At 37.0% G+C, this 20,317-nt stretch overlaps 1 pseudogene; it reads left to right on the top strand.

Moving 5' to 3' along the window:
• Nucleotides 1-3,801: 3,801 nt before the first annotated feature.
• LOC116874318 lies at nucleotides 3,802-20,032 on the top strand (annotated as a pseudogene).
• The last annotated feature ends 285 nt before the right edge of the window (nucleotides 20,033-20,317 follow it).

Genomic DNA, 20,317 nt, shown 5'->3' on the forward strand with positions numbered 1-20,317 from the left:
TATTTGAGAGAGGGAGAGAAAGAAAGAGCATGAGTCGGGGAGAAGGGCAGAGAGAGAGAGCGGGAGAGGCAGACTCCCCACTGAGCAGGAAGCTGGACCTGATCCATCCCAGGACCCTGGGGTCATGACCTGAGCCCACGGCAGTCCTTTAACTGGCTGAGCCACCCAGGCGCCCTAGCCTGGACTCTTCTTTAATTTGGTTATTACGTGGATCTTTCTAATGGAAGAACTGTAGGATATTTCTTATTACAAAAAGATCCGGGAGCAGAATTGCCTAGTTATTATCAATGACAGCCTATGTCAGACACAAGGAAATGAAGATGGATGACTGTCTTTATTAAGTTTGCTCTGCAGAGCTTCTCCAGGCCCTTAAATCTTAAAATATTTAGGTTAGGGTCTTTTTTGGACACGTGTCACTTTCCGGACTCAAAATTTGTGCTTAAAAGAAGGTTAATGGCTCTGGACTTATGAACGTGGTTTATAGAAATATAGTGAAAATAACATTTTCTGAAAAGAAAAATCCCCATACCAAAGATAGCTTTTCTTATCTAAAAAAGATTTTTTTTCCCTCCTATCTGGTAATCGTCTTCCAGTCTTTTGAGAATCAAACATCATCAGCCCTGTATAGCCATTCTTTCAAGGAAAAAAAAAAAAAACTTTGATACAAAATTTACCTGCCTCATAATTCACCCATTTAAAGTCTGTAATTCAATGGATTTTGGTACATTACATTATTAATTATAAACATTGTGGCTATAGATAACATAAAAGTTTTCTATTTTAACCACTGAAGTGTACAAAGCAATGGAATTAATTATGTTTATAAGATTATGTAACCATCACCAGTATCTTTTTCCAGACCTTTCTCATCACTCCACATGGAAACACCACATTCACATATATTGATATATTCATCATATATATTTCACATATATTGAACTATAACTTCTATTCCATCCCCCACCCCCATGAAGCCACTCTTAACTATCCCAGGCCAAATTTGCTACTGTATTTTAGGTACCCATGAAATTTTGCTTGTGTATCATTCCAGTTATTTACTTTTTTGTAATAAGTTTACATGTTTGTTCCTCTCACTAGACTGGCTTTCCTGGGGATATAATCATATTGGCTGCAAATGGTAATTGTGTGTCTTCCTTTAGTAATTAATTAGCAATAATTAAAATTAAAATTAAAATTATTAAGATCAGTAAGAGGGCAGAGAGTATCTTTATCATAATAATGAGTAGAGCAGACTTTTCTATCCACTGGGTTAAATCTAGGTATACAAAAGAATAAAAAGTTCAATCACAGAAATATTAAAATAAAATTAAATATTTAGAAATGAAAGTGTGGAGAACAGTCTAAGATTAGAGGCAATAGAAATATGTCACAAAGGAATTGTTCAGTGCTTTAACTGTAAATATTAAACCCTTCTAAAATGTCAAGCAATTAATCAAATATTTTCTGCAAAATTGAGAGACTGAATGTTAAGATGTTTGTTATATAAAGAACTGTCAACTCAGAAATTGAAAACATTGACATGGAAATTAAAAAATGGACAAAGCCAATAGACCATTCAGAAGAAATATATTAGTGAAAAAAGTATTTGAGGGGAAATGCAGTTGAAATACTATTTTAAATTACTTTTATTTTAGTACCAGTGTAAGTCTCCATTTTCATCTGTTGAATTTGTAAATGTTTTTAATAACATTTTATAATTTAACTAAAAATATTTAAATTGATGACAGACATCCAAGGACAATCTTGGGGAACACACAGCTATTTGCTCATCAATTAGAAGATGGATTTTTGTATGAATCTTTCTTTCAGGAAACTAATTAATAGGGTATAATATATAGGAGGGGTTATGTGATTTTTTTTGGCATAACTAAATATCTTATTCCAGAAAAGTCTTTGATAACAATTATGAGAGGAAATAGTATATCTGGACTTTAAGACTTTCTGTGTAAATATTACAAAGCACTCAATTTCATTTATTTCTTAAATTCTATGAGTGAAATCTTATGGTGTCATTTTCTGACTTATTTCATTTAGCATTATACCCTCTAGCTCCATCCATATTGTTGTAAATGGCAAGATCTCATTTTTTTCATGGTGAAGTAATATCCCATTATATATATGTGTGTATACACACACACACATATATCCACAGATGAATGGATAAATGTTACATATATTATATACACACCACATCTTTATCCATTCATCTATGGATGAACACTTGAGTTACTTGTATATCTTGGCTATTGTAAAAAATGCTGCAACAAATATAGGGGTGCATATATGTTTTTGAATTAATGTTTTCATTTTCTTTCGTTAAAACCCAGTAGTGGAAATACTGGACCATAGGGTGATACTATTTTTAATATTTTGAGGAAACTTGAACCCTCTTACACTCTTGGTGGGAATACAAATTAGCACAGTCACTGTGGAAAACAGTATGGAGTTTCCTCAAAAAGTTAAAAGTAGAGCTACCCTATGACCCAGCAATTGCACTACTAGGCATTTATCCAAAAAACCCTGCATCAAAGAGATACATGCACACTACCCTTAAGGCAGCATTAGCAACAACAGCCAAATGATGGAAAGAGTCCATACTGTTTTCCACAGTGGCTGTACAAATTTGTATGCCCACCAACAGTGCATCAGGCATCCTCACCAACACTTAACATTTGTGATTTTCATTTTAGCCATTCTGACAGGTGTAAGGGGTTATGTGGAATTTAAGACCAGCAATGAAAAAAGAGACAGAAACAAAAATGGAAAACCCTATGTTTAAATATGTAGAACAAAGTGGTGGTTTCCAGGAGGGAAGTAGGTAAGATATGTAAAACAAATAAAAGGGATTAAGACTACACTTATTTTGATAAGCACAGAGAAATGTATAGAATTATTGAATCATTATATTGTACACCTGAAACTAACATATAACACTGGATGTTACACTTCAATAAAAATGATAAAGGCATTTTCAGTTAAAAAAAAAAAGCAGTCAACTTGAAAAGTAAAACAAAGCAAAACAAAAACAAAAACAAGCCATTTAACAAATAAACAGGGGTAGGTTTCCAAGTGTGACTTCACCCATGTCATTTTAGGCCATGGCTAAATGTACCTCTATGGGACTTGGGAGACTCCTGAACAGATTTTAAACTGGTGATGACATTACCTCCAGTTACCTTGCTGTCCAGGTGAATACAATGACATTGTCAACTAAACTTATTTCATTTGATCAAATCTTTGTCTCTATATTGTTAGGAGCACTATATGTAACTCGTATGCTTTGTGTGTTGAGAAGCTGGAGTGGCGTATTGAAGTAAGAATATGTAGACCATGACCTAATGAACAAAACAGGATACAAACCCACACATGTGGGCTCAGCTGGTAGTTTCCTCAGCACCCAAACTCCCACTTCAGGGAAGTGAGACCCACAGGGCCCTTTTGATGAAAGGTGCAGTTTAGTTTCAATAAACATCACAAAAATACTGTATCTTTATTTTATATAATTAATTTTAAGCCAGTGACTTTCAAAACAAAAGCATCTGTTGGCAGCAGAGGAAGTCACATTTCATGGAAACGGATTCTTAGGATTCCCAATCTGAAAACCGTTAGAATCCATTTTTGATATGTGACTATATCTACTGAAATGTGTACAACCCAGACCATAATAATTTATACTGAAAAGAAGCCATATTATTTGTTGATAATATATATACCCCTTTTCCCCGAACACTTCAGTTCTTGTTCAATTTGAGAATCCCTACTCTCCTGAAGCAGTAGAATATGTTCAGAAAGTCCTTACCCTTTGAGGTACCACTGGATTCAGCAGTTTCACTAACAGAGACTGAGCTGAGAATAAAAGAAATCATGGAGAAACTAGACCAGCTGAGCCCACGCAGACCTTTTACCAATGGGAACCCCATCACCAGTGCCACACCCAGCACAGCCACCATTTTCACCCCTCAGGATGCCTACTGCAGGGGGCATCCGCTAGACATCCTGCTGGATGTGAGGGACCATTTGGGATACAGGAAGGAATATGGTGGGGATGTCCTGAGGGCCAGGATGTCCTCTCCAGCTCTGAAGGCGGGTGCTTCAGGAAAGGTGACAGATTTCAACAACAGTACCTAGTCCGTATCACTTTGTTCTGGGAGGGTCAGGTCTCTCTGTCTCTCCTGCTCATCCATCCCACTGAGGGGGATCAGCTCTTGGGAGGGCAGGGAACCAAGGCCATGACAGAGTGACCTTCACAGGCCAGTTTGACAGTGACACTTCCTAGATCCTCTGAGTGTGGTCTGACCCTAAACTCAAGTTGCTGAATTTTTGGAAATACCTGGATTATCGAGACCAAGAAGCCTTCTGCTGCATGAGGCCTCCACATGTTCCCTGTGAGGCCCTGACCACAGGATCCCCAGCAATGGAAACATTTTCTATCTTAGGAAGAAAAAAAAGTCTTTCCACAGGTAAACAGGCCTTATAGACAAAGAAGGGGGCTTGTCTTCAGACTAGTCCTGCCTAGAAACTTTTCCTAATCAAGCTCCCTTAGATCAATGAATGTTGATTGGGTTATAAATCCCTCCACTCCTCAGAGTCTGTTCAGTGGCTAGGATGCTCACAGGGCCCCATACAGGTCATCTCTTCACCTGTCATTTTAAGGAGTATAACCAATGATGCATTTTACATCTGCCCATAGTTCTCCATGGTTTGTAATACTTCTAGATCTGGTAACTTTTTAGAGACTGTGTTTCTATAACATAGTCCATGGAACACCAATCCTACAGGATATTAAAGGTACTATGTAAAAAAAAAAAAAAAGAAAAGAAAAGAAAAGAGGGGTGAAGGGTATCATTCTTTAATTGCTTCACTTTGTACATTAAATCACCAAATCCTATGAATTTTACCTCCCATATAGCTCCTGAACTCCACCATTTCTCTCCATTGCTATTGCCTCCATCATCGTATGAACTACCCTCATACCTCCATTAGATTATCTCAACAATCTCCAGAGCTGATTTCCTTGGCCACAGTCTTGTTTCCTTTAATCTACTTTCCACACTGCACCCTAATTTTTCCAAAATCTAGATGACTTTCCCTTGCTTAAAACCTGTTGTATGATCTCATTGCTCTAGGATTGAATTCCAGACTCCTTAATGTTTACAAAGACTTGCCTAGTTCTGAAGCCTGTCATCTCACCCTTACGCAGCCTTGCTCTGGCAGGTAAACTCAACTTCTATTTCACGAGCAGACCATGCTGCTTCTCAGCTCTGGCACTTTATAACCCCAATGACAACACTCATCATACCATTAAATTTCAAATATTTTTTAATCTTCTGAATTATAAGCTCTGTGAGGCAATAATCATAACTATTTTTTTCAACATTTATTTATTCAATTTATCAATAGTTAGGACTTTCTATCTTCCAGGCATAGCTGTAGGTTTTTGGAATTCAACAGCCTAGTGGGATAAAAAGACAACAAACAGCTTTATAACAAAGTCACCAGAATAAAGAATTTTAATGTAAAGATGAATGCTATTATTTTTTTTTAAATTTTTTTAGAGAGAAAGGGAGAAAGAACACATGCAGGGGTGAGAGGGAGGGACTAAGGGAGAGATAAAGAGAATCTTAAGCAGACTCCACACTCAACATGGAGCATGACACAGGGTTCGACCTCACCACCCTGAGATCATGATCTGATCTGAAATCCAGAGTTGGATGCTTAACCGACTGGGCCACCTACATACCGCTGGTGAATGCTATTTTAAAAGAGGCCAGGTAAGGCCTGTCTTGAATACAAACCTGAGAATGAGACACTTGAACAGCACCTTGAATGAAATGAGGAAGTGAGCCAGGTGAATTTGGGGAGAAACAACATCCCCAAGAAAGGGTTTATGAACAGAGGCAAGAGCATGCTGGAATGTTCCAGGACATGTGAAGGAAACCACTGGGGCTTCCATACAATGAATAAAGGAGAGAGAAGGTCAGAAGTATAGGCAGAGCTTGGAAGCCATCTATACATGATAGGAAGCCATGGAGGGTCACCATTTTGTCTCACAGCCTAGTGTGATATCTACCACCCAGAAGATTCTCCACTGTTGAATGGAAAAATAAGTGAAATGCAATCTGGGAAGATAATGAAGTAGGTTTATATGCAGCCCCTTTTCAGTAACTGTAGTATCTATCCCTTCAAGTAGGGATAGAATGCAGAACTTCATAATTATTTGACCATGGAACAGTTTAATGGATCATTTTAAGATATTTTGGTTCCATTGTTTGGTAGTTGCTGCTCTAGAGAGGCCTTGTATTTGTGATGTGGGTTCAGAACACCAAGTAGGATAACATAGTAGCCTAGAAATTAAAATTCAAATCCATTTTAAACATGATGATGATACAAGGGCAGAGTGCAGGGCAAAACTGACCCTACATTTCGGTAAGATTTCCCTTTCACCCCTGTCACCTTCACTCTTCCTGACCAAGGTATGGAACAATTCCTTTATCCTATGGCTCAGACAAAACAGGCTGGACTTTAAAAAAAAAAAAAGACTTTACTAATAACAGAAGGGGACATAATCATGCAGACAAAGAGGACTTCCCATTTCGAAGGCCATGTCTTAACTCTCCAGGAAGAATCTACCAGGGCTGATTCCATTTTCCCTGTTTGCCACATATGGCTCCCTCTTGAGATTGTCATCATTGTAGCCTGGGTTGGGAGAACTCTCGTTATACACATTCCTGCCTGTTCATAGGAAATCCCAAATTCCTGCTCTGGCACAGCTTCATGTATTTTGGGTCCAATTATGCTTCTAAAGTGGGCTCTATTTATGACAATAATATGCCTGACCCTGCTTTACTTTCTAATAGACACATTTACTTTGGGATTCCCTGCTTCATTCAAACTGTCTAGTTTTTTCTACCACTGCGTGGAAGCAGAGATGTAAATTTCCTCACAGCTGATAAAGTGCATATATAAGGAATGGTTGGATTCATAGTTAATTCCATATCCAAGAGTTCTCATTAAATTCTAAACCCCATTTTTAGGCCCAAGTCAGGTTCTATGACCTCATTCCTTTCCACAAGTCCAAGGACTAAGCCTGTTTCTCTTTCATTTGTTAACATAATAAATACATTTTCTCACTAAGTATTCTCTCTCTCAAGCCTGGCTACCAAATCAGATGCTACCTCCTCAAATACTCACTTCTTCAAAGTTAATTTTTTTTTAATTTTAAGGGTTTTATTGATAATCATGATGGGAAAATAAACAAAGGTTGCCACATGAGAAGACTTCATACTAGAAACAGAGTTAGTTGATAATTCATCTTTCAGTTTCTATCGTGGTTTATTACAGATCCCCTACTGAAATGCAAAACGTACATATATACATATACATATGCATGCTTAATACTAAGAGAAGACACACTGAAATGAATGCCTTTATACCTGTTTTAAATCCTATTTTTAATGTCCCAATGTCTGGTTTTAATATTCAGATTTACAAGGTAGCCAGGTATCAGCGTCTTTTATCAACTTCAACCTTACCTGGGATAGACATGGAAGAATGTTTCAAATTTCAGAAGACCAAGTTCCCCACTGAGACAAATTTTAACCTTGTGCCAAAGATAGGTCTGATAGGATCCTTAGTAGAAACACTGGAATGACCATTAGGCTCATTTCACATTTAAGCACAGACACATTAAATAGCTTGGCCAAGGTAAATTACACAAAGCAAATGACCAAACTGGAACTGGAATCCCAATCTACTTTATTCTCAAGAGGCTATAGCCCTGTCTCCATGACTCTGACACTCCACCCAACTGTCACTGTCCAGACACCCTGGCCCCTCACCTCTGCCATCCTCTGGTGCCCTTGATGAGTGGAATATTATTCTCACTTGCCTGGGATTCAGGCAATCTTTCTCAATTTTGGAAACTACTTCCTTTGTCCCTCTTGGAGGTCTCTGTCGCTCTGGCTCTGGAAGCCCTTCATTTCCCTAGATGGGTTTTATGTTGATGGATTGAATTCAGTTGACCAGATACAGTCACCATCTTAATTGCTAAGACCTGTATCTTGAGGTGAAGCTCACAGTGCTAGACAATTAAAACATTATAATGAATAAGTGAACTAAGTCCTAATCTCAAAGAGATGCTAAAGTACAGAGAATAGCCTCTGGGGGGGGGGGGGGGGGGTTGTCCTGTGAAGGTGGAGAGTACATGAAGAGGAGGCTGGAGAAGTGAATGCTCACAGGAGGTTGTAAGCCAGCAAAGGAGCTTGGTCCTAATACAGTAGACAGATAATGGAAAGTCATGGAAGTATTTTACCTAGGAGAATAAAACAGCCAGCACAGAAGATGTTTTTAGGTGGGATAAAATAAGGAAGAGGAATATAAGAATTTAGGACAAGGTTCTCAAAGTAATGTCCTTAGATTAGCTTCAACTTCACTTGAAAGTTTGTTAGAAATCCATATTCTTGGACCTCACCCCAGACCTATTTTTTCCCAGATTTATTGAGGTGTGATTGACAAAAATGATACACATTAAGGTATATATTTTGATATAAATATACACTGTGAAATGGTTACCATAGTCAAGCTGAGTAACATATCCATCACCTTACATAGTATTTTTATACTTTTTAATTTTTTTTTTTAATTTTTAAGTAATCTCTATAACCAACAGGAGCTCAGACTTACAACCCTGAGATCAAGAGTCACATGCTCTACCAGCTGAGCCAGCCAGGTGCCTCTGTGTGTTATAACAACACCTAAGATTTGCTTTCTCAGCCAATTTCAAGCCTATAATACATTAACTATAGTTACCATGCCATACATTAGAACCCCAGAGCTTAGTCATCTTATAACTCAGAGTTTATACCTCTTAACCAACATCTCCCCATTGCACATGTCTCTTTCTGGATCTTTGGATCCCTGCTATTACCAAGAGAACAGTTTTCCAGAATCCTGACCCATTTACTTTCTCAGAATATCTTAAACATATCAAGGTAAAGGTAAAGAAAAAAGGAAAAAAATATGCAGAGAGTTGAGTGTCTCAATCTCTCTAAGCCACTGATTTTTATTTTAATATCTGGGCAGATATCAGGCTAATTTATTTTCCCATTTTTTGAAGGTCAAACGTAGGGGAGGAAATGACGAGGAACTTTACCTCCATTGAGATCTTACCATGTAACAGTAGGTCTATTGTGCAGTTGCTTGCTGTGTTCACAATTTATCAATCTAAAAGACATTCTTACTCTGAGAAAATTGACATTAACCATTTTAATTTTTCATTTCTTGGGATAAAGAGTACCAATCATCTTGGGTTTTGCAGGAACGATTTTATTCTTAGAAATTATTTTCATATAAATTTTAATGAATTTTCACCTTGAGTCAGATCTAAAAGTCTAAGGAACCCTTAATTTCAGCTGCCTACTCTCAAAATGTACAGGTTATTTTGATTTAAACTTAAGATTTATTCCTGATGATTCAATAATTGGGTAATGTGAAAATGTCTCAGATAAGCTACTGACTTAGAAAATTTCTTTAGTGGCTTCTCAGTGTTTCAGCCAAACCATCTTGATTAAAGTTCTATGAACTAGCAATTTCTGTGGATATTTTCAGTTTTATCACAGGAAATTCAGTGGTCAATACAAAGCCATCTCACTCACAAAAGCGATGTTCCTGCTATACTGGAAATAAAGTGAAATTCAGAAAAAGCAAATGCCTCTCGTTCTAGCATTCAATGGTGTAGGCATTTACCTATTGCCCATTTTTCAAGTATTCAGCAAATGTTTACTGAGGACTGACTGTATGCAAAGAACTTTACAAAACCCTGTGGAGAACATATAAATAAATCATGAGCCCACTGAAAGCTCACAGTTTATGAAAAAGACAGATCCCTTCTCTCTGCCATGGCAGTCATCATCCATGCCCAACTTTTACACCAAAGGAAGTTCTTAGACTGAAGACAACTTGAGTTCTCTTAACACTTCTATGGTTTCCGTATTTCCTGAACCATAATTTCTAGTAATATCAGGAAATTCCTTAGAACATAATGCCAAATTTATTATTTTTTGAGCCATTTATAAACCTGATATAATTCAATATGCATGAATTTAAATTCTTAAACTTATACCACAAATCCCAACAATGCAGGTAGATGACAAAAAGGATACACTGTTTAAGTGGAAAAATATCTAAATGACCTGATTCTTGAGAGAGGAAAGATAGTAGATTAGAAGGACCCTGAGTTCATCTCGTCCCACGGACATAATGAGGCAATAACTATATGTACTGTAACTAACTCTGAAAATCATCTGAAGACTGGCAGAAGAGATCTCCCACAGCTAGCTGTAGAGAGAAGGCCACATCAAAAAGGGTAGGAGGGGTGAAATGCCACTGGAAACCAACCCCTTGCATAACTGACCACAAATGGGAAGGATATCACAAGAACCGAGGAACAAAAGAATCGGACTCCACATTGGACATCCCTGATCTTAGAGACCTGCAATGGGAAGACCAGTGTCTGTCTTTGAAAATCGGGCTTTGAAAATCATCAGGATTTAACTCCAGGAGAGCCAGAAGGCAATAGGAAATGGAGTCCCATCACTTAAAGAGCTAGCCACTAGATAACAGCCTGAGACATAGTACAGGAATAGCAGTTTGAGAAGTGTCTGAGGTATATGTGAAGGAGATTTATTACTAATTTTAGGATGTGTGATGCTGGAGTGGGGCAGGGATCTGTCGGAGCTTTCTACAGGAATGAAAGTGCTGGTAGGTGTCATTTTTCTTACCCTCCCCCAGGCTGCATAGCCAAATGCTTACCGGAGCCAGTTCTAACACTTTCCATCCCTTGCTAGCACCTCGTGACCCATCCCAGCATTCCCCTGCAAACCTGTCTCACCCAACCCACTTGCCCCAACAGGCATCCCTCTGAGCTACATCCAGTGGGCAGCCCCTCCTGCACTGAAGAGTGGGGAAACTAAGTGCACACACTGGCATCCCACATTTCCTGCAGCTGGACCTCTCAGCTGCCTGTGCAGAGAATCCTGCGCCCTGCTCTTTGATGCCTCCATAACTGTCACAGTGGCTAATAGCAGACAGGTGAGCTGAGGGCTGGTCCCACGCACCAGTGGGTCTGTAGCTGAGTCTTTTAGGCCCACAGGTGGCAAACCTGACCCACCAGTGTTCCCACAATAAGCAAAGTGGGTCGTTATAGCAAGTTGGGCTGAGGATAAGCTTAAACCACCAACATGCCTATAGTAATTATGGCTCAGCCATAACAGGATGTCACATGTAGCCTACACAGGGGAAACCCATGGAGGGCCTGGCTCTGGTGACTAAAGGAGATTATGCTACAGAGCACCACAGAAATCCTTCTATATAAGGCCATTATTTTCCAAGACCAGGAGAGATAGCTGACCTAATACATAGAAACAAACACAGAAAGATAAACAAAATGAAGAAACAGAGGACTATATTCCAAATGAAGAATAAGAAAAAAAAATCACAAAAAAGGAGATAAATGAAACAAAGATAAGCAATATGCCTGATAAAAAGTTCAAACTCATGGTCATAAAAATATTCACTGGACTTGAAAGAAAGGTTGATAAACTCAGTAAGAACTTCAGCAAAGAGATAGAAAACATGAAAGTAACCAGTCAGAGCTAAAGAATACATAACTGGGGGCCTGAGTGGCTCAGTGGGTTAAAGCCTCTGTCTTCGGCTCAGGTCATGATCTCAGGGTCCTGGGATCGAGCCCCGCATCGGGCTCTCTGCTCAGCAGGGAGCCTGCTTCCTCCTCTCTCTGCCTGCCTCTCTGCCTACTGGTGATCTCTGTGTGTCAAATAAATAAAATCTTAAAAAAAAAATACATAACTGAAATAAAATATACAGCAAAGGGAATCAGCAGCAAATTAGAGGATGCTAAAGAATGGATCACTGATGTGGAAGACAAAGTGGAAAGCAACCACGCTGAACAGCAAGATAATAAATAAATAAATAAATAAATAGTAAAAATACTGTAAGAGACTGTGTGACATCATCAAGTATAATGTGAATGTTATTATCTTCCAAGTGGAGACAGAGAGAGAGGGAAGGGGGCGGAAAACCTAAAGACATAATGACTTTTAACTTCCCTAATCTGGGGAAGGTAACAGACATCTGGATTCAAAGCAGGTGAGCCCCAAACAAGATGAACCCAAGGTCCATACCAAGACACACAACAATTTAAAAAGCAAAATCAAAGATAAAGACAGAGTCTTAAAAGCAGCAAGAGAAATGAAGCTAGTAATGTACAAGAGAAATTCCATAAGGCTATGAGCTGATTTTTCAACAGAAACTTTGCAGGCCAGAAGAGAATGAACACTTTAATTATGTCATGCCAAAGGAAGAAACATTCAACAAAGAATACTCTGCCAGATTATCATTTAGGATTAAAAGGAGACATAAAGAGTTTTCCAGATGAACTAAAGTTAAAGGAGTTCATCACTAAACTGGCCTTTCAAGAAATGTTCAGGAGAATTTTTTTTTTTAATGGAAAGAAAAGGCCATAACTAGAAGAAAATTATGAGAAGAAAAAATTTCACTGGTAAAAGCAAATAGAGTAAATGTAGAATAATTATTTACAAAGCTAGTATGGAGATTGAAACATAAAAGTAGTAAAATCAATTATATCTACAAAAGCTGATCAAGGAATATAAAAATAAAAAAGATGTAAAGTGACATCATACATAAAACATGGAGGAAGCAGTAAAAATGTAGTGTTTTTAGAATGTGCTCAAATTTAAGTGACCATCAACTTACTATCAATTGCTGTACATATAAGATACTACATATGAACCCCATGCTAATCATAAATCAAAGACTTATTGATACACAAAAAATGAGAATGTAACCCAAGCATCAAAACTCAAGAGAGCAAGAGAAGAAAGCAACAGAACTGCAAAAACAAAAACAAAACAAAAAGCCAGTAATGTCATATATATACACCTATCAAGAGTTACTCAAAGTGTAAATCCTCTAAACGCTCCAATTAAAAGACAGTGTAGGGCAGTGAGTAAAAAAACAAACAAGAAACACACACACACACACACACACACACACACAACAAACAAGATCCATCTATATGCTGCCTACATGAAATTCCCTTCAGACCTAAAGCCATATGCAGACTGAAACCGTACGGGCTGGAAAAAAATATTCCATGCAAATGGAAGCAAAAAGGTAAAAAAAGAAAAAGCTGTGGTAGCACAACTTATATCCAACAAAATAGACTTGAAAACTAACCAGAGATAAAGAAGGGTATTACATATTGATAAAAGGATTACTCTAACAAAAGGATGTAACAACTGTAAATATCCACGCACCTACTGTAGGAGCACCTAAAAGCATAAAATAAAAATTTACAGATTGAGAAACTGTAACAATACTAGAAGGGGACTTTGATCACCCCACTTACATCAGTGGATATAGAATTCAGACAGAAAATTCAATAAAGAAACTGGGGCATTGAGTGATACATTAGACCAGATAGACTTCACAGATACATACAGGACATTTTATCCATAAACAGCAGAATGTGTCTTCCTTTCAAATGTGCATGGGACATTCTACAGATCACATGTTAGGCCATAAAACAAGTTTTAGTAAATTTAAGATTGAAATCCTATTGAGCGTTTTTTCTGATGAAAACGTTATGAAATGAGAAATCAATTACAAGAAGAAAATGCAAAAATGCAAAAACATCAAGGCTAAACAACATGTTGCTAAATAACCAATGGGCTAACAAAGAAATCAAAGAAATAAAATACTTGTGGACTTAATGAAATCTTAAATGAAAATGGAAACAATGGTCCAAAATCTTTGAAACACAATAAAAACAGTTCTATGAGGAAAGTTTATAGCAATACAGGCCTAGCTCATAAAATAAAATCTAAAACAATCTAACCTTATACCTAAAGGAACTTAAAAAAGAGGGCAAAGGCCCAAGCTCAGTAAAGAAAGGAAATAATAAAGATCAGAGTATAAGTTAAATAGAGATTAAAAAATAGATAAGATCAAAGAAATTAGAGCAGATTCTTTGAAAAAATAAATAAAATCGATAGCCAGTTCATCAAGAACAAGAGAGGACTCAAAGTAAAAATGAAAGGGAGAAATAACAACCAATTCCACAGATACAGAAAGGATTATGAGAATACTATTAAAAATTGTATGTGAACAAATTGGGCAACCTAGAAAAAATGGGTAAATTCCTGGGAACATAGTATTTCAAAACTGAATTAGAAGTAGAAAATTCAAACAGACTGATTACTAGTAACAAAATTGAATTGGTAATCAAAAAAAGTCTCAATCAAATACAAGTCCAGGACCAAATGGTTTCACAGGTAAATTCTACCAAACATTTAATGAAGAGCTAATACCTAGTCTTCTCAAACTATTCAAAAAAACAGAAGAGGATGGAAAACTTCCAAACTCCTCCTAGATGTCCAGCATTATTGTGATACCAAACCCAGATAAAGATACTAGGAAAAAAGAAAACTGTAGGCTAATATCCCTGATGAATAAAGATGCAAAAATTCTCAATATTAGCAAACCAAATTCAACAATCCATTTTTTAAAAATTCTCTTTTACATAGCTGTCCAATGGTTTTTCCCATAACCATTTATTGAAGTGATAGTCTTCTCCCTATTATATATTCTTGCCTCCTGTCATAGATTAGTTGGGTCACTTGTAGAGAAGTATGGGTTATTTCTGTGTCTCTATCCTGTTGTACTGATCCACATGTCTGTTTTTGTGCCAGTACCATACTGCTTTGATTACTACAGTTTTCTAGTGTATCTTGAAATTGGAGATTGTGATACCTGCCGTTTTGGTCTTCTTTCTCCAGATTGCCTTGGCTCTTCAGGGTCCTTGTCCTTCATACAAATTTTGGGATTATTTTTTCTAGTTCTGTCAAAAATGCTATTGGAACTCTGATAGGGATTACATTAAATCCGCAAATTGTTTGGGGTAATACGGACCCTTTATTCTAATCACATGCATGGAATACTTTTCCACTTGTTGGTGTCATCTTCAATTCTTTAGTCAATGTCTTACAGGTCTCAGAGTATAGGCCTTTAACCTTTGGTTAAATTTCTAGGTATTTTATCTTTTGGTACAATTTTAAATGGGATGGTTTTCTTAATTTCTCTGTCAGCAACTTCATTATGAAATTGGACCACTTTCTTATACCATACCCAAAAATAAATAAAAAATGGATTACAAACATAAATGTGAGACCTGAAACCATAAAACTCCTGGAAGAAAACAGGCAGTAATTTGTTTGACATAAACCTTAGGAACATTTTTCTAAATAGGTCTCTTTAGACAAGAAAAACAAAATTTAAAAAATGAACTATTGAGACTATACTAAAATAAAAAGCTTTTGCATAGGGAAGAAAACCAACAAAATAAACAGGCAACCTACTTAATGGGAAAAGATATTTACAAATTATATATATTACAAGGGGTTAATACCCAGAATATATAAGGAACTCCTACAACTCAACATGAAAAAAAAACCCAATCTGATTAAAAAAATAGGCAGAGGACCTTAGCTGACATTTTTCCAAAAAAGACAGACATTTCCAACAGACAGGAAAACATGCCCAACATCACTGATCATTAGGCAAATGAAAATCAACACAAAGAGGTATCACCTTATACCTGTCAGAATGGCCCAAATAAAAAAGACAAGAAATAACAAGTGTTGGCAAGGATGGGGGAAAACAACAACAACAAAAAAGAACCCTTGTGCAGTTTTGGTGGGAATGTAAATTGGTGCACCTGCTGTGGGCAATACTATGGGTGTTCCTCAAAAAAATTAAAAATAAAATTATCATATGATCCAGTAATTCCACTACTGGGTATTTACCCCCCAAAATAAAAACACTAATTTGAAAATAAATAGGTATCCCTATGTATATTGCAGCATTACTTACCATGGCCAAATTATGAAGGCAACCCAAGTGTCCAATGATAAGTGAATGGGTAAAGATGATGTGATATATAAATGGGATACTACCCAGGCATAAAAAAAGAGCAAGATTGTGCTGTCTGCTACAACATGAATGGACCTAGAGCATTGCTCCAAGTGAATTAAGTCAGAGAGAGACTATTACCCTACGATCACTCTGATGTGTGTAATCCAAGAAATAAAACAAATGGACAAAGAAACTGACAAAAGCAGAAACACACCCATAATAAGGAGAACAAACTGATGGTTGCTGGAATGGAGAAGGTGAGGAGATGGTCAAAAAGTGTGAGGGGAGTGGGAGGTATGGCTTCCAGTTAAGGAATAAATAAATCATTAGCATGAAAGGTACAGCATAGGGAATAGAGTCAATGGTATTTTAGTAGTGCTGCATGGTGACAGATGGTGGCTACCCTTGTGGTGAACACAGCTGAACACATAGTTGTCCAATTACTATGTTATGCTTGTGAAACTAGTGTAACATTGTGTCAACTGTACTTAAGTAACAAAACAATAAAATAAGAGAATTTTTTCCCCCCGCTATGATCAAGTGCAATTTATTCTGCAGATGCAGGAATTGCTCAGTATTTGCAAATCAATATTATACATCACATTAAGGCAAGGAAGGATAAAAAACATATTATCTTTTTAAGCTATTTTATTGTTTATTTTTTGAGAAAGAGAAAGTGAACCAGAGACAGAGGGAAAGAGAGAATAAGATAGGAGAGAGGCAGAAAAAGACTCTCCACTTAGCAGGGAGCCCTACATGGGCCTCAATCCCAGGACCCTGGGATCATGACCTGAGCCGAAGGCAGACGCTCAACAGAGTGAGCCACTCAGGTGCCCCTATGATTGTCTTAATAGATGCAGGAAAAGCACTTGACAAAATTCAACATACATTTGTGATAAACACTCTCAAGGTAGCTTTTGCAACTATCTACCTCAAAATAAAGGGCCATCTAGGACAAACCCACAGTTCACCTCATACTCAATGATGAAAAGCTGAGTGATTCCCCTAAGATCAGGAATAAGACAAAGATGTCCACTCTCACCACCTTTACTTAACATAGTATTAGAAGTCCTAGCCACAGTCATCAGACAACAAAAAGAAATAAAAGGCTTCCAAATTGGTAACAAAGAAGTAAAACTACCAGTATTTGCAGATGACATGATACTGTACATAGAAAACCCTAAAGACTCCACCAAGAAATTACTAGAAATAATAAATGAATTCAGTAAAGTTGCAAGATATAAAATTTACAGAAATTGACTGCATTTCTATACACTAATAATGAAGTGTCAGAAAGAGAAATTAACAACTCCATTGACAAGTTTACCAAAAAGGATAAAATACCTAGGGATAAACTTAATGAAAGAAATGAAAGAAGTGTACTCTGAAAAGAACTGTAGGACATTGATAAAGGAAACTGAAAATTTCACAATGAAAAGATAGCCCATGCTCATGGATTGGAAGAATATTGTTAAAACGTCCATATTACACTGAACAATCTACAGATTCAATGCAATCCCTACCAAAAGAGTATCTTTTTTTTTTTTTTACAGAACTAGAATAATCCAAAAATTTGTATGCAGCATGAAAGACCCTGAATAGGAAAGCAATCCTGAGAGATAAGACCAAAGCTGAAGGTATCACAACCCTAGATTTCAAGATACACTCTAAAGCAATAGTAATCAAAACAGTAGGCTACTGGCATAGATCAGTGGAACTTACCTAATTAGTCTATGGCAAAGGAGATAAAAATATGTAATGGGAAAAAGGGAATGTTTTCAGTAACTGATATTGGGAAAACTGAACAGACTATATGCTAACTAACTCAAGTTTAAATAGAGATTTCAAAACATAGAAATACCATGTCATTCAGTAATTTCACTACTGGGTATATATGCACAGAAAATGAAAACATGAATTCAAAAAGATACATACACCCCTGTGTTTATTAAAGCATTATTTACAATAGCCAAGATATGGAAGCAACCTAAGTGTCTATTAATAGACGAATGGAAAAATAAAAAGATCTTGTATATATGAATACAATGGGATATCACTCAGCCATAAAAAGAATTACATCTTCCACTTGCAACAAAATGGGTAGGCTTGGAGGGTATTCTGTTCAACAGATAAGTCAGAAGGAGAAAGACAAATACTCTATGATTTCTCTTTTGTGTGGAATCTAAGCAAAACAAAACAAGAGAACCATAAGCAGACTCATTAGTAGAGAGAACAAAATGTTGGTTGACAGAAGGCTAGGAAGATGGATGAACTAGGTAAAGGGGATTAAGATGTACACACTTGCAGTTTATAAGTCACAGACAGAAAGTACATCATAGGGAATTCAGCCACTAATACTGTAGTAATGTATGGTGACAGATGGGGACTATAATACTGTAATAATGTACGGTGACAGATGGTGACTATAATTATTGCAATGAGCACTAAGGAATGAGCAGAATTGTGGAATCCCTATATTGTACACATGCAATGAATATAACATTTTATATCAACTATACTTCAATAATAAATTTTTTTAAATGACCTGAGTCTTACCTGTGTGAAAGCTTGACATGAATCAATGAATAAGCTTAGGCTAATTTCATAGGAGAATTTCTGAATAAAGAGGTCTTCCCTTTTTCAGCACTAATCAGACCAGGCCGCTATTATTCTGTTCAGCCTGGGCACAGCAATGAAATGTTTAACCTGAGAACCCAATTCTGGGGCACCCAAAATAAACAATGTGGGACATCATTTCATGAACACGTTCAAGATTTCTTCATGGATAAGTAGAGTTTGAGGAGAAGATCTGTTATATAATGAGGTCAATGTTATTGGCACAATATTTAGCTGGGGTACTGAATCCTGCTATTTCGTGCCCAAACATTTTCTCCTGAATTGGCTAGCAGTGGAGTAGCTTTGGGGACAGGGTAAAGGCTGAGAAAGACCTTGCAAGTGCATGAGAAAAATTATCACCACTCCATGATTAACTATTCATTTGTGAGATTCGAAAGTGAGAGCTTTTAATTCACTCCTTTAACAGGATCTTGTTTAATAAATATTTATGGAAGAGAGGAGGGTATAAGTCAAGAAAGATGGAGGGAAAAGAGGGAAATAATGGAATAAATTAAGAATGTGTTTCAGAAATAATTTGTGGTAATAATGTTTTATTGTGGGTATTTTTATTGCCAGAGAGTGGGAACACAAAAAAACAATGTCAGATTGGAAGGAAGACTCCTTTCCCCGGTGGTTATACCGTGAAAAGAAGGTGGATTATAGCATTTTGTAAATAGATCAAATGGAATGCAAAATATAGATGACTGCTTGAAGAGAAAACTTAATGATCTCATGGGAGTTTCAACACTGCAACAGTGGATTCACTACTTACAAAAAGTGATGAAAAGTATGTACTTTATTTTTATTTTGAAATTACAGTCGACTTCTGAGGTTGTTTTTATAATAATTATATTTCTTTTCTGATGTTTGTTTTGCTTTAAAAATTTGCCGAACATTTAGATTTGGGCTTTTAGGAAGTTAAATTTTATTTTTTCATTCACGACGATTAACATTTTTCTTCCTCTTCTTATGTCCTAATAAAAAGTTTAAAAGTTGTGTTAAGATTTTATTTTTTAAAAGCTTTTATTTGAGAGAGAGAGAAAGAGACAGAGAGCATGAGCAGGGGGGAGGAGGCAGAGGGAGAAGCAGAGACTCCTTGCTGAGCAGAGAGCCCCACATGGGGCTCAATCCCAAGACTTAGAGATCATGACCTGAGCCTGTGCTTAACCAACTGAGCCACCAGGCACCCCCCAAAATTGTGTTAAGATTTTAATGTATCTGATATAGTTCTCCTCTTCCCATAGGTAGTGATGCTTTTATAGTTAGAAATTCTCTTGGTTAGAATTTTACAAATGTGTGCATTTAAAAATTATGATTATTTTCCTTTCATTAAAAAGATATACTGATTTGTTTTCCATCAGCCTTAAAATATTTTGATCATCAATGAACCAGGGTCTTCAGCATATGGTAGATATTGAAAACTCCAGGCTTCAAAAACTAGCAGAAGCACCCTCAGCCACAACCTTATAAAAGGGAAGGGAAGTGGCATAAATATGGTCACACTAATGGAAGTCGCACGGCAAATCTTGAAATAGAATTGGGGCACTTTGGGGAGCCTGGATGGCTCAGTTGGTTTAGCGTCCGACTCATGGTTTTGGCTCAGGTCATGATCTCAGGGGTCATGAAGTGGAGCCCTGTGGTGCTTAGCCTGGAGTCTGCTGGACGTTTCTGT

Source organism: Lontra canadensis, unplaced genomic scaffold (genome assembly GCF_010015895.1).
Source record: "Lontra canadensis isolate GAN:19392208 unplaced genomic scaffold, GSC_riverotter_1.0 scaffold36, whole genome shotgun sequence".
Classification (NCBI taxonomy): domain Eukaryota; kingdom Metazoa; phylum Chordata; class Mammalia; order Carnivora; family Mustelidae; genus Lontra; species Lontra canadensis.